At 43.9% G+C, this 16,343-nt stretch overlaps 1 long non-coding RNA gene across 1 annotated transcript; it reads right to left on the reverse strand.

Moving 5' to 3' along the window:
* Positions 1-1,545: 1,545 nt before the first annotated feature.
* On the reverse strand, positions 1,546-10,964 carry LOC139355965 (uncharacterized). The gene is made up of 2 exons (XR_011607346.1): positions 10,745-10,964; positions 1,546-1,847 (listed from the first exon to the last, which is right to left on the reverse strand). It is a non-coding gene; the product is annotated as an uncharacterized lncRNA (long non-coding RNA).
* Positions 10,965-16,343: the final 5,379 nt, after the last annotated feature.

Genomic DNA, 16,343 nt, shown 5'->3' on the forward strand with positions numbered 1-16,343 from the left:
ACTGCACAGGTGGACACACGGTGCTTTAACCCGCGCTGGGGGAAGGAGCCCTCACTCTCAGGGTGGAGACCGCAGCTCAATCGGGCCGGCCTCCCTGCTGGGCACAGCCTGAGCCACACAGGATGCTGAGGTGCCTCAACGTTGGGGTCCTCAGAGCCACTCAGCTGAGATCGTGGTGCTTTCTGTAACCACCCTCGTTTCTTTATGGCATAGATCTGGACTCCATCCTTTGCAATGTGTGGGGTTCTAGGAAGAGGCTGGCCAGCCGGGGAAGTGTCCTGGGCTCTGTCCCAGTGATGACGAACTTGGCTCTCCACAAGGGCGGCCTGTTCACCACAGTGAACCCCAGGGACCACGCCCGCACCCACCTTGCTGAGGATAATTCACTTCTCATCCATGAAAGAATAAAGCTAGAGTAACTCAATTTCACACTCACTTCCAACTTTAACAACTTGTGTTAGGAAATCAAAGACAAGGACTCTGACCACGTCACAAACCCAGCAAGCAAAATCCGAGACTAACGGAATGATGCCACCTTCGCAGTTCCGAGCTTTACTAGTTGTTTTTCTTTTCTGGTCTGTTTTTCTCTTTTGGTTTAAATAATTAAAGACTCTCGTTGACAAGAAAAAAAATTCTCTATGAAACTAAAAAAAGTGGTTCTAATTAAACATTTAAACATTCTTCCATATGCTTTATAAACAGTTGAAATTACAGCTCTACTTACTGTTAAGTACTTTAACCAAATGAAAGGTTAATTATACAGACTGGCAATTATAAAAAATAAGGCTACATATTCATGGTATCATGAATAATTAATAAGAACCGTTTGATTTCATTCAGACCAGGGATTCTGTGCTAATAGGCTCTCAGCTGTCTTGAAATAATGGTGAAATTTTAAAATTACTTTTGTACTTAAACATGTCCCCAAAGTGAAGCACAGCGGCTAACATCCATCATGGTGCCCTGCAGAGCGACCCACCCTACTATGGCCGACACCCTGATTCCCGAGGGCTGCATCCCGGGGCTGTACTAGTGCAGAGAATGTTCAGGAAACAGACCACGTGGAAGGAGGGGGTCTTGTCCTCAAGGAACCTCATGAGTCTTGCTACGGGGACAAACAGCGAGACAATGAAACCGGCAGCCACGGAATCCCGACAGCGATGCTCAGGCCTCGCCATGCATACCCCCTGGCTGGCACCTCCCTGAGACCCGTCTGGCACAGGCAGTGTCAGGTTCCGGCCCTTGGAGCGCAGGGATGGCAGCGCAGGGCCATCAAAGCGGGTGGCATGCCGACAGCGGCTTCTCCGCAAGAGCTCCTGGCTCTCGGGGAGCTGAGGGCTCCTCAATGGGAATTTCTGGCTGAGCTCCAGGGGAAAGCGGGTGGGAGGCCCGTCTCCTCTGCCCCCATCTCCTCTGCCCCAACCCTGGAAGAGGGTCAGATATCAATGCTAACTCTTGTGCTGACTCAATTAATTCAAACAATTCAGAAAACAAACTTGCTTTAAGTATTAATTTCCTAAAAAGAACTAACATGAGTTCAAATAATTCACATAATTAAAATGATTTTAATTGTTAATTTAATTAAAACATCTCCATTTTCACAGCATCATGTACCTTGGTACTTTCTCCTTATTGCATTTCCCATCTTCCAGGGCAGGTTTCCTTCCACCCAGGGCAGCAGCGACTCTGGTGTCTCGGGTATTCCCAGGCTTCCGTCAGCCCCTGGGGGGCTTACAGTTCTGCAGCGGTCTCCATCCTCATTAATCTGCATAAAAACATCCGTCCGCAGGGATGTCCTGTGGCCCCGTGGCCACATCTGACGTGCAGCTAAACGCTGGGCGTGTCGCCTGGTGAGAGCAGATGACACAACTGTGGGCAAGGTAGCACCTCTGGGCGCCGACACTCCCGATGAGTTTTTTACAAGACCATTCTTTAATGGGTGAACCCTGACAGGAAACACTAAACATTGTTTTTAACTATTTTTATATCGAGACAAATCTTTGTCAAACGTTCACTCAATGCTAAATGTCACTTCTCCAGCCAACCCCTTTAAGAATACCTAAAACTTAAGACTGGAATGACGCTTTCAAACACATACTCTACTCATGTATTCCCGGGAGCAGAGAGCAGCTTAATGTTTTCACGATACACTGGCATGAAGTTTGGCGAAGGCATTTTAATATTTTTACCTGAATATTTTAATTAAATCAAAAGATCATTTTCACTCTAATACTCTACTTAGAATGTAATTTTCCGTTAAATAAACAGTCAATGTTCAGTAACCCACGTGCTGATAAACTTTTGAAAACTTTAGAAAGTATTAAGTATAATCAAAGATTACTTTTAATTTTCGAGCTGGTAAGAGCCTGTGTCAGGGAACAGAGTTGAGATTGAAGAGATAAAAGCACGATGATTTTCTTAAAGAAAAGCGAAATTCGTAAAAGAGACCAGGTGATTATATAAAGAAACACAGAATCCGTTTTCAGAAATGGCAAACATTGACCACAGAACACCAGCGTTGCCCGTGATGAGAGAAACAGTTAAAAGGAAGAATTCACGGTGGCCCAGCATAGATCAGGTGTGGGAGGACAGAGAGGTGATGAAATGATCCTCCTTCTAACTTCCCAGAAAGGCACAAATGGCCAGCACTGTAACTGAGGACCAAGCAGGCACCAGTGTGAACTCAGACTCCATGGCCAGCACTGTAACTGGAGACCACATGGGCAACGGTGTGAAGTCAGACCCCACGGCCCACACCGTAACTGGAGACCACACGGGCACCAGTGTGAACTCAGACCCGACGGCACCTGCCTGGGCTACTCCAGCCACCACCAGAACCTGTTCTGCAGCTGAACTGGAAGCTGATTCTGGAAGGAACTGAGGAGCATGAGGACGAGATCCTTCTACCTCAAAAGGGATCAATTTTTTAATGATTTATCCTCTGGTAAAGGGCAGAGGCTGGAGATCGAGTTGACAACAATTATGCCTACTAGATGAACACTTTGTAAAAATCCCTGAATGGTGGGATTCAAAGAGCTTCTGCATGAGTGAAGAGCCATCCACATGCTGAAAGAATGGTACATGCCAACTGCTTGGAGACAGACCTCCTAAAACTAAGACCCATCCAAAACTTGCTGTATGTAACTCTTTAGCTGGCTGTTCATTTGTAATATTTAAAATGTCCTTTGTAATAAATCAGCTAAGCAAACTGTTTTCCTGGGTTCTGTGAGCTGCTAAACCCTAGCAAATCTAACATAAAAAGGAGTTCTTGTCGGGCATGGTGGCTCATGCCTGTAATCCCAGCACTTTGGGAGGCCAAGGCGGGAGGATCACCTGAGGTCAGAAGTTCAAAACCAGCCTGGCCAACATGGTGAAACCCCCTCTCTACTAAAAATATAAAAGTTAGCTGGGCGTGGTGGCAGGCACCTGTAATCCAGCTATTTGGGAAGCTGAGGTACAAGAATCGCTTGAAACTGGGAGGTGGAGGGTGCAGCGAGCCGAGATCACACCACTGCACTCCAGTCTGGGTGACAGAGCAAGAGTCTGCCTTGCGGGGGGTGGCGGGGAAGGAGTTCTTAGGAACCTCCAATTTTTAGCAAAGTCAGACAGAGGTTCTTCACTTTTTAAAAGATTCTTTTTCTTTTTGCTCTTCTGATTGAATAATTTCAAATAACCGGTCTTTGAGTTCACTGGTTATTCCTTCTGCTTGATCAAGTCAGCTCTTGAAACCCTGTATTGATCTAGTTCAGTTACTGTGTTCTTCAGCCCCAGAATCTACATTTCTTTTATTATGGTTTCTCTTTGTTGATATACTCATGTTGTTCATGTATTCTTTTCCAGATTTTACTTGTCTATCAGTGTTGTCTCACAGCTCATTGAGCTCCTTTAAGGCAATTTATCTTTAATTCTTATCAGGAAATTCAGAAACCTCCATTTCTTTTTCTTTTCTTTCTTTTTTTTTTTTTTTTTTTTTTAGCGGAGTTTCACTCTTGTTGTCCAGGCTGTAGTGCAATAGCACAATACCAGCTCTCTGCAACCTCCATCTCCTGGGTTCAAGCAATTCTCCTGCTTCAGCCTCCTGAGTAGCTGGGATTACAGGTGCCCATCACCATGCCCAGCTAATTTTTTTTTCTTGTATTTTTAGTGGAGCTGGGGTTTCACCATGTTGGCAAAGCTGATTTTGAACTCCTGGCCTCAAGTGATCTGCCTACCTCGTCCTCCCAAAGTGCTTTGATTACAAGTGTGAGCCACTGCACCCAGCCAAAAACCTGTATTTCTTTATGGTCAATTATTGTAGATTTATTTTGTTCCTTCAGTAGGGTCACATCTCCTTGATTTTTCAACGTTGTTCAACATCTCCCAGTCTCACAGAGCTGTGTCAGTTGCCATAAGACACCCTGTATTTCTCCTTAGAGCTGTGCAATGATAGCCTGGGATGCTAAATGCATACTTCATTACTCTCCTTTCCTCCACTAGTCTCACATATTCCTCTGGGGGAGAAGTCTAAGGGGTCTGTGCCTTCTACCAGTCTCACAGAACCATGGGGGTCACCATAAACCTCCATACAAGCCTCCTCAAAATTCTCTACCTTGGCTTAGGAGTATGGGAGTCACACTGCAGACAATGGAGGCATAAGAAAGACATCAAAGACCCCTGTGAGCTTCTAAATCTCTACAGGCATCAGTAAAGATGGGTGCTAGACTGTGAGGCATGCCTATCCTCATGGGCAATCTCAGGATTCTCTAAGTCCTCCAAGGAGCCCAGCAATGGCTTATGTGGGCCTGGGCCACCCTTGCCAGCAGGGAGTAGTACTAAGGATGAGATCCACCAATGGCCACTGCTGAGTTATGCCAAATGAGATGTCCAGACCTCACAGTGCCTAGGAGGACAGATGGCAGAAGCTCAGCCAGGCCACGGAGATTAAAACAGTGCTAGGGGCTTAATGTATGTTTTTAGTGGGTCTGCTACATGTCGAGTTTGGATCTGGAGTCCAGCCTATAATCCTAGCAAAAATTAAACACCAAATATGATATTCAAAAAAGTGTATGTGGCTAAAAACATATGTTGGAAATACACATGACTAGAAACGTCTGGATTCAAAGAGAAATTGCTAATTCCATAAATATGATAGAGGAATTTAATAACAAGATCACACTTACATAAATAATAAATATCAACTCTATATTTATCTGAGTTGTAAAGACTTTTTTTCCCCATCTCAGTACACTAGTGGGTATATGTCACCAGTAAAATCAAAGGAGTATTCCAATTACATTCATGATATTAGTAAGTCTGATAAATAAAAGTAGCCAGAACCATAGAATTGGGGCTACAGCTGTGATCTTCAAGGAAAGTAAAACTTTAAAAACACTCATAAACCAAGATAAAGAAAAATAAAACAGTAGTTACTTGACTTTCCAAATTGTTACAAATGCAGTACATAATAATAAAAGTTAAAAAGTTAAAAGAATTTAATAAATAATAAAATAATGTAATGAATGAACAGATTTGACAGAAATCAATAATTTTAAAGTTTTGAGAGCAAGATCATGAAACCAAAAAGACTCATGGTGGAAAGAAAAAAACACAGGTAAATAAAAGAGACTGTATTTATTTAAAAGTAGTAATTCAAAATCTAAGAAATCAGAACAATTGTATTCTAACATGAATACATGATACATTGATTAATTTCCATGAAAATAGAGTTAAAACTTTCCCTCAGTAATCAGCAGAAAAAATCTGATTAGCTAATTTTAATGTTTAAGTTATACATCAGAGTTCATGTCAAATCACTTCTACCTCCTTTGTAATGTAAATGCTTTTGAAGGAGAAAAATAAGCCTGTCCTCATTAGTTTATTATGCTAATCAAAATGAACATAAATGCAACAATAACTAGAATTTTAACCAACAATTTTCATTAATTATATTTGCAAAAATCATTAATACACTTTTAGCCATTTGGCTATTTATTTTGGTCACCTGGCCATCACTGGTATGGTTAAATAATACCAGAGCATTGTAAAGTGGAGTTAATTAAAATAATAAAAGGATAATTCCATACTAGAAAACGTATTACTTTCACATATTAATTTTAAAGATTAAAAACAATCACATCAACTGATGTTTGAAAAAACACTTTCAAATAATTTAAATCTTTAAAAATAATTTAAAATCTTTAAAAATCATATCGAATTGTGAGGACTAATTATTCTTAATCAATAAAATCTAAACTATATATTGAAGAGTTAACAAAAGAACCATTTCCACTTAAGGTAAGGCTGGAATAAGGAGGCTGGCTGGGGCTGATGCCATTCACCACTGCACATGATGCCTGAGGTGGGACCAAAACAAGACGGAAAAGGAGAGGGACTACAAAAATGGAGTCAAAGACATGAAACTGTAGTTATTCTCAGATGATGTGACTGTAAACTTGAAAAAGTAGAATCCATTCTAATTATCAATACTAATAACATTTAAAAAGTGGGCAAAACTATTCTGAATAAGCTGAAATCAGTATTTCCTGTTTAGTAACATTAATCTTTAAACAAAGCAAACACACAAAATCAGTCTCTATTTACAATAGCAAAATATTATGAGGAACATTTGAAATAAATTTGTAGGCCCATGTAAAGAAATTTTAAAACTTAATGAGGACATTGAAATGACATGAATATAGCCTGAAAATAATATTATTAGATTGGAGGACACAGTGACATAAAACCCCAGTGACTGCAGACTCAGGGCAACCTAGACTTAAAAGTCACATGTAGTCTTTCACATGTAAAAAAGGAGAATTAGTCTAAAAGCCAATTTTGTCTAAATTTTGATTTTTGGTGAGGATATAGTCAAAATAGTTGTGAAAAGAAAAAAATAAAGATGTCAAATTTCATGTAAATCTATGTTAGTTGGAAATTTAAAATAAGTCATGTAAATATTCATAATATTAAACAATATCATAAGTGGACTCAATAAAACATAATATTTTATCATATAAAATAGGTCCTGCCTTCCTGAGGAAAACATAAAGTCAAACGGCATGAAGGAAGGATTTTGGTTTCGCTACAGAAACATAATAAGACCCTAAGTGTGTATTTGTGTGTGTGTACATACAATTAAACTACAAAATATAAAATATCATCTAAAATACATCAAAAATGAGTCACGCAGAAAAATTCATTTTACACATACATCTATAAAATAATAAAATGTATTCAGCCTCACAATTACTTTGTGAACTGGAAATAATAATGAATTGTCATTTTATCCAAATCTACAAAAAACATACATACAGTATCAAGTTCTGGTTAAAGCAGTAGATGAACTTTATGTGGTAGTTAAGAGTATCTACAGTTTGTGGGCTGCATCTTGCTATATTACAATATAAAATGTACCATTTATTTACTCTGCGATCAAACCCCCAAGTTACCCAAGTGGAGGAACCCTCAGACATTTGCAGATAAGTCAGTGTGCTAGTAAGCAGCATTCTTTACAAATCTATGAACATCAAGGTCTCCTTGGAACAGACGTGCTGTGAACAATTTCTAAAATACCCTCCTGTTAGACACTTACGTTGATTCCATTCTTAAAGCAATTACTGAATAAACAAACTCCATCGTGTGGATGAAATGCTACTTTAATTTGTCATAGCTATCAATTTCTAAAGTCTTCCTTCTAATCCAAATCATTAATATTTTGAGGCTAGATCAATACTGATTCATTGTTTTAAGCTTCAAATGCATTATACAATTGGGCAGAACAAATTTCCTCTCATTAATCTTCTTTTCCAGGATTTGTCAGGTATTCCCAACATTAATTCACTACTAATATGCACAGTGTTTCTAATCATGGTCAACAAGATCTGACAGTGCATCATCCCTAAACGATCCATACTTGCCTCACTGACATTATGTGGCCCACTTCCACACCATGTCTGAGTGTGAAGGCCTTCCCATATGATCCCCCGAATGGAACTTCACAAGTTAGAAATCACTGGGTCACAGTGTGATACTGTGAAGATGGGATGAAGTTAAGGGAAGGCTATGAGTGAGTTAGGAAATGTGTTAGGCAGGGTCAGATATTACGAAATCCTAAAAACAACATTTAAGGAGGGAGATGACAAAACAATCAGTGAATAATATGACTTTTTCCAGTGAAAATGTCATATCTAATTGTTCTCCATTTTTCTTCTCTGAGCTTCTTTCTAAGGCAAGATGTGTCTTGAGAAGTCCCTGCTGAATGTTAGGAACATGCATTTCAGGACTTCCCATCGACATACCCTCTTTCTTTACCACAACCACATATATGGGGGCATAACTCAACATGTGAAAAAGACAATCTTCTGCTTTTCACTGAACCTCCAGGAATTCGGGACAATAAACTTCTACCTGGAGACCAACAGGTGAGTTTTTCTGCCCCTTCCTTCATAACACCCTTCTTCCCTAGTAAAGTCCACACACATCCTTACATGGCAGCTGTGGGTATATGAACTGGTCTGATCCCTTTTAGTCACAGAGCCTGAAGTATCTGCTAGTACCTGCTGAACACAGTGTCATGGGTGTGAATGGGCAATGCTTTTTCTTTCTCTGGTTCCTGCTGAAGTCTCTGCTAGTACCTGCTGAGCACAGGGTCATGGGTGAGAATGGGCAATGCTTTTTCTTTCTCCGGTTCCTGAGCTTCCCAAGCTCTCTCTCACTTCTGGATCCTGAATACCCAAATCTTATTGCCCCTTCTCCTCCAAGCTTCCTTCCCGGAACCAACAGCTCCTCCTCATTAGAAAGACACCTTTGTTCTGTGCTTACTTTAAAAAGTCTAGCTCTTTCCCTATCCACTGCCTTATGTCACTATGTGTATGTCTTGGGGCAGGTGGAAAGGTGAACAGAAGCCAGTAGACAGTAACCGGCACCAGCTTAACAGGAATGACATGATCTGGATGCGACAGTGGCAGTTTTCCCTTAACATCCCTGCCCCCTAAAGATTTGAGATCAAATTTCACACTCTTAAGTAACAGCAATTTGTCTTTCACGGTTTTAATCATATTGACTAAAAGCATTTGTCTTTTCCAGAACATCACATTAAGTCATCCAAAAATATAAAAATTAAAAAGATGTAATTATTGGCAATAAAAAACATAAAAGGTGAGCTTTCGAAATATCTTTGAGCAATTTATTCATTATGAACACATGGAATCTGTTGGAACAAAGTTCTAGGACAATTCAGCCCATCCTTCAATAATTTCAGAAAACAGCACAAAGAAAACTTGATATTTATACTTAGTTGGAAATTTTATCCTACAGTCATTAAATACAGAGATCATATAAAGGAATAGAGGAAGATGTTGAAAACTAAACTAACTCAAATCATCAATATTCTTACAAAGTGCACACTGAATTAATGTAAAAGTATTTACCAAACAAAAAGTATTTTCAATACATAATTAAGACTGAAAAGTGGCCGGGCGCGGTGGCTTAAGCCTGTAATCCCAGCACTTTGGGAGGCCGAGGCGGGCGGATCACGAGGTCAGGAGATCGAGACCATCCTGGCTGACACGGTGAAACCCCCGTCTCTACTAAAAAATACAAAAAAACTAGCCGGGCGAGGTGGTGGGCGCCTGTAGTCCCAGCTACTGGGGAGGCTGAGGCAGGAGAATTGCGTGAACCCGGGAGGCGGAGCCTGCAGTGAGCTGAGATCCGGCCACTGCACTCCAGCCTGGGCGGCAGAGCGAGACTCCGTCTCAAAAAAAAAAAAAAAAAAAAAAAAAAAAAAAAAAAAAGACTGAAAAGTATTGAGGCCTCATAAACTGAACCTGATACAAGAAATTTAAAAGGGAAACTAATTTGGAAATCAGAAAATCATCTAAGGAATTTGAGAATTAGGCTTCTGTTGCCCCCTCTGCTACTGACAGTCAGGGCCTCCTCATTGTATTCTGTCCTCCACATCTCTGCTGATTGCCATTTTGTCTATTTCCATTTACCCCACTACTACTTGCTCAGGTCACTCTCCTTCATTCTCAGTGTTTGTTCAAATTCCTCACACCCATCCACTTCCCATCTAAATTTCCCTCCCCTTTTGTCCCTCACTGGCCCTACCTCCCTCTTCTCTTGTTTTCTCCTCACGATCCTGCCCCACCTCGACATCCACAGCGATACAGTGAAGAAGCCCCTGCCAAGGAAGAGCCCACTTCTCAGTGGGGCACCGGGAAGGTCACCGCTAGTGGGAGGTGACTGTCAGAAGGACGCGGGCTGTCACAGGATTGGGCAGGTCCCTTACCCCAGGCCCGGACTCAGCTTCCTGTCTGAAGCGGTCACCCCGAAGCGGGGGGTTTGCGGAGACGTAGGGCCTGGCGGAGGGAAGGATGGGGAGACATCTCAGGGAGGACTGGCGTCTGCCAAATCCCAAGGCTGCCCTGAGCTGCCAAGAGGGGCAAGGGTGGGGACGACGGGAGACAAGCCATGTGCCGAATGGGGACCTGACGCGGCGCGCGATAGGATGGGCGGACGGTGAAGAGAACTAGGGTAGAAGGGCTGGACGGGGCGACCTCAGTGATGGAACCGGACACAGACGCAGATCTGGCAGCTGAGCGACAGGCTTCGGAGCATTTCAGGGCGTCGCGGGGCTCCCCGCCGACAGTGGGGCTGTTGCCGAGCCTGTGACGTCCGTGGAGACCCACAGACCCCGGGTATGGAGGATGGCGCAGGAAGGGGACTGCGTGGCTGGGTTTGGCCACAAAAAGCGGAGGGCACTCACCCGAGCGGACCTTGGCTCCGGAGAATCCGTTTCCGGGTCAACAAAAAACGCCGCGCGAAGGGCGGGGCCAGTACGTGCCGGGCGGGGAGGGGTGAGGCAGACAAAAAGGCGGGACCGGGCCGGGGCGGGGTCTCGGGCCGGGGCAGGGCGCATTCTGAGCTCCCGCACGCGCTGCTTGCTTTTCCGACCCTGCCAGTGTTTCCCCTGGGCTGAAAGCGTGTGTCTGCGTCCGGTTCTGTTTGAGTGCGTTCAGTGCACCGTGGGGGCGCGCTGCTTCCAACTTCCTGTTAGGTAAGAGGCGCGTGAGCCTCTTGTGCCGGGGGCGGTGCTGCTGCCTAGTCGGCGCCCGGCGGGGACGCGAGTCCGTACGTGCCGGCGGGAGCGAGAGGCGGGTGGGCACCCTCGCGATCCCGCACTCCGCCTCTGGGTAGCAGCCTCCCCGGCCCCACACGTTGTGACGCGCGCTCGGGCTCCGCGTTAGCGTGGAGTCAGAGGCGTAGCAGTCGTCGGGCCCAGGGCCGGAGGGGCCTGGACCGGGCAGGGTCTTGCCCTGGACACCGCGCTGGCCGCTGCTCCGCACGGGTTCATTGCGTTCCTATTTTCAACCTGTCCTGCACCGCATCTGAGATGATTTATAAATTCGGTACCTTTGGGACAGGCGTGGATGATCTCCCATAATTTGCTTCCGTTATTAATTTCTAAATGTATTGTAATACCACTATCTAAAAGTATTTTTTATTTGAAATATATTTTTATATATATACATGCATATATTTATTTCTGAATCTTGTTTCCAGTACGTATAATGAGGCTTGTAAAGTGGATACTGTTCAGGAGATAGGTGGATTTTGCTTTTAAGTAGTAAAGACTTGGTGACTATTACTGGGGCTATTTGATAAAGATGTCTTTTTTTTTTTTAATGAACATTAAAAGCAGTAAGATTGGATTTCTGGATTTCATTATCTTGATTTATATCTTAATTTGTGAAAAATGTAAGTTAACTCATTTTTATTTCCTTTGCAGAATCTGAAGTTTGTGCTACCGATGATTATTTCCAAAAAAGGCACACTTCTGGTTTTCCCAGAACTAATGCTATCTTTTCCATCTTTTGAGTTTACTTGATATTAATGTTTGACCTCAAATCATGTTACATTTTGGAAGAAAACTTTATCTTAGCCAATGGAACATAAACCACCCTGGAGTTCATATAAAGGAGGCGTTAAATGCCTCTGACAGTGTCATGTGTTAAAACTCATGACCAAACCCAAGGTCACATAGTTTTATGTGTTTTATTCTAGAATTTGTATAGTTTTGTCACCGGAAAAGGGATCTTGTCCCAGACCCCAAGAATGGGTTTTTGGGTCTCACATTGGAAAGAATTTATGGCGAATCACAGAGTATAGTGAAGTTAAGGTAGTTTATTAGCGACTACTCAGCTACATAGCAGGGCGTCCTCAGAAAGCAAGAGGAGGAATGCACCTGTTTTAAAAAAATTATTTTTTGAGGCGGAGTTTCACTCCTGTCACAATGGCATGATCTCGGCTCACTGCAGCCTCTGCTTCCTTGGTTCAAGGTTTCTCCTGCCTCAGCCTACCAAGTAGCTGGGATTACAGGCGCGTGCCAACACATCCGGCTAATTTTTTGTATTTTTGGTAGAAACTGGGTTTCACATGTTGGTCAGGCTGGTCTGGAACTCCTGGTCTCAAGTGATCTTCCCGCTTCAGCCTCCCAAAGTGCTGGGATAACAGGCATGTGCCACCGCGCCCGGGCTTAATGTTTGTTTATATAGGTTATTATAAATAGTGTCTTTTATAAAGGCTTGTGATCAGTTTGTGACAGGCTATTAGTATTGTTACTTGTCTATGTTACTGTGGATTTTAACAAGAATTTATGAGTGTATTATTACCTTTAAAGTAAAACTTATTTTTAAAGTAAGAATGCTTTTTTGTTCTTAAAGTCCTGGTACATTTTTATAAGTTTTATGTCTTTATTTATTAACTTGTTCCCGCAACCATAAATATTTTATAACCAAAAGTACTCAACCCCCTAAATATATAATCCAACAAATTTAACGTGTGTGTGTGTGAGGCAGGGTCTCACTCTGTCGCCTAGGCTGGAGTGGAGTGGTGTGATCATGGTGGGCTAACTGCAGCCTCAAACTCCTGAGCTCAAGCAATCCTCCCGCCCCAGCCTCCCGGGTAGCCGGGACTACAGGTACGTGCCACCATGCCAGCTAATTTGTGTGTTTTTTGTAGACATAGGGTTCTCACAATTTGCCCAAGCTAGTCTTGAACTCCTGATCTCAAGTGATCTGCCCGCCTTGGCCTTCCAGAGTGCTGGGATTACAGATATGAGCCACTGCGCCCTGCCCAGATTTAACTTTTTTAAAACCTTTTTTTAAAATAAAGTCACTGTGGTTAAGAGGCCTCTGACAGTTTCGCGTTTTAAGTCTGAGGACTATGTTGAGTAAATTTTTGCATAAGTTGTAAAATGTGCATTCATGTTGATTTTATTTCCTATGGTTTCCAATTAATTGTGCCTTCTGCATTTTTAGAAATTCACGGGCTAGTGGGCTCTGTGTCAGTTTGCATTTCTAGAACGATAGCGCCAAACACTCCATGCTGTCTTTAAGTGGTGCAGCGGGATGGGTAGCAGCGGGCACGGGGCTGCCGACAGCGCAGTGAGCTCTAGGGCGCTGCAGTGCCCCTGGCCGCCAGCAGAGTGCGCGCGAGCCCGGCTTTTCTGAGCCCTGAGGCGGCCGCGTGCTACCTCCTCGCCTGGGTCCTGCGAGAGCGGGAGTCGCGTTCTCCTCAGCACATACTGGGATACGCCCCTCGCTTTGGGACACCTCGAGCTCGCGTCCGTGGTGAATAAAATCCTTCCTTTTTCAGCCTTGTCAGCTGAGGGGCAGAGACCCTTCCTGTGGAAAATTAGAAACCAAAAGCCCCTGTGAATCCAGCACACTTGAGGTTCGTTCTCTGCACCCAAGGCGAGGCGGCCACGGAGCCAAGCCACGGTCTCGGAACAGAAATGTAGCCTCAGGAAAGCAACTGGAACACCCACCACAGTGATAATAACCCCCGTAGTACTAATAACACTCCATCTGTGATGCTGGTGTTAGCACCCGTTGTATACAGAGATCACACCGTCAGGGTAACGTGACAGCTGCTGTCCAGATCCGACCCTAGGAATGCGGATGTGTCCCTCAGAGTGCACGTAACGCCCAGAATGCGGGGATGAAATCGTGTGCCTAACGCCACACCTGTCACACTTATACAATCCCCGGAACACGCATCTGTCCCTCCGAGCACACACGTAACCACTGGAATGCCCGTGACACCGTCAGACTAATGCCACACCCGTCACACTCATATAACCCCAGGAACATGCATGTATCCCTGAGAGCTTACGTCCTGTCCAGGATGCGGCCATGGCCTTTGCAGCCCACAGGAGAGCGTCTGCAGCTCCCAGGATGGGACCCTCTGGCTCTTGCTGGGGCGCTGGGTTGACAACCTCTGCCGGACTGGGTTTGGGCTAGATTTGGCCTGTCATGAAACTTCATGTTGTTGTCTGTGCCTTACTGACGTGGTATTGACACAGTTGATTTAAGAAGCAGTTTACTTCCCAATAATGTCATACTTCTGGGAAACTTGCAACAGCAGTTAGTATGCCTTCTCTTTTCTCTCCAATTCCCCAGTCGTTATTGCTGTGCCAGATTTGCAGCTTCACAAAGAATACCTCCCTGTGTTTCACCAAAAGCAGGAACAGTCCTCCAGATGATCCCCACATAACCCCGAAATTAGGAAATATACGGTCTCTATGTGAAAGTCCAGTCCGCAGACCTATTTCACTTCATTGCCTGCCCCAGCTGGGAGAAAAATGTGTTTTCATGTGGGCCCAATTTCTTTTTCGGGAACTGTTCATGAGACTCAGTTTTCTGGGGTTTTTTTTGTTTTTTTTTTTAAGACAGAGACTCACTCTGTCATCCAGGCTGGCATGCAGTGGTGCCATCTTGGCTCATTGCAACCTCCGCCTCCCTTGTTCCAAGAGATTCTCCTGCCTCAGCTTCTGGAGTAGCTGTAATTACAGGCATCTACCACCACGCCCGGCTAATTTTGTGTATTTTTAGTAAAGATGTGATTTCACCATGTTGGCCAGGCTGGTCTTTAACTCCTGACCTCAGGTGATCCACTCGCCTCAGCATCCCAGAGTGCTGGGATTACAGGTGTGAACCACCGCATCTGGGCGACTCTCAGTTTTCACAGCCTTGACAGATGTAAAGAGCAGAGATGACTCTAAGCTGGGTCTGCCCAGCGTTTCGTCCTAAACAGGTGCAGATCCTGCATTCCTGGTAGGAACACCCTGGCCTGATGCCACGTTCTCCTCACTGTGGCCCACATGGAGGAGCAACTAACCACTGGCGATCTCACTTGGTAATGGCAAATATTCATTTACAATCACAAATTTCATCCTGTCAAGCTCTGGATTTAAGTTTGTCAATGATTTCCTCTGGCCTTAGAACCATGGCCTCCAGACCCTGAGTTCTCCTGCCTACTGTCCTCTCCCATCCAGTCTGCTACAGCTGCCTGCAGTCCCTCTCATGGGGACATGGGCTTCCAGGTGTCTTGGAGATTTTGTGTGGGTTCCCCCAACCCATTCACCCACTGCCCACCCTAGTTTTTTAAGGCTTTGTTGAGATAAGTCCTTCAAGTCACAGCAGTTACGATATCTAAAAGTAGAAAAGTTAATAATGTGAATTTCTAAAGAGAAAGCATTATTTATTAGATCATCTGTGAGATGACCCTCTTTTTTTTTTTTTTTTTTTTTTTTTTTTTTTTTTTTTTTTTTTTTTTTTTTTGGAGATGGAGTCCCCCTGTGTTACCCAGGCTGGAGTGCAGTGGCATGATCTTGGCTCACCACAACCTCCACCTCCTGGGTGCAAGCGATTCTCATGCCTCAGTCTCCTTAGTAGCTGGGACTACACGCACCTGCCACCACAGCTGGCTAATTTTTGCATTTGTAGTGGAGACAGGGTTTCACCATGTTGGCAAGGCTGGTCTTGAACTCCTGACCTCCAGTGATCTGCCTGCCTTGGCCTCCTAAAGTGCTGGGATTACAGGCATGAGCCACCATGCTCAGCCACCCTCAATTTATAAATTAAGGAAATACTAGTTCCCTGGAACCAAAATTCATGTTTGAAATAATTAGGAAAGAAAAATAAAATCTCGGTGCTGAAGGAAAGGCAAATCGCACAGTTGATTGTCGAAATTGCAGAAGAAGACTGGGCGCAGTGGCTCACTCCTGTAATCCCAGCACTTTGGGAGACTGAGGTGGGTGGATCACCTGAGGTCAGGAGTTCGAGACCAGCCTGGACAAGTTGGTGAAATCCCGTCTCTACTAAAAATACAAAAATTAGCCTGGTGTGGTGGCACACACCTGTAGTCCTGGCTACTTGGGAGGCTGAGGCAGGAGAATCGCTTGAACCTGGAAGGTGGAGGTTGTATTGAGCTGAAATCGTGGCACTGCATTACAGCCTGGTTGACTAAGTGAGACTCTGTTTCAAAAAAAAATTTTTTTTCAGAAGAATTTACTGGACAGA

The sequence above is a fragment of the Macaca nemestrina genome, chromosome 8 (assembly GCF_043159975.1).
Source record: "Macaca nemestrina isolate mMacNem1 chromosome 8, mMacNem.hap1, whole genome shotgun sequence".
NCBI classification, from domain to species: Eukaryota; Metazoa; Chordata; class Mammalia; order Primates; family Cercopithecidae; genus Macaca; species Macaca nemestrina.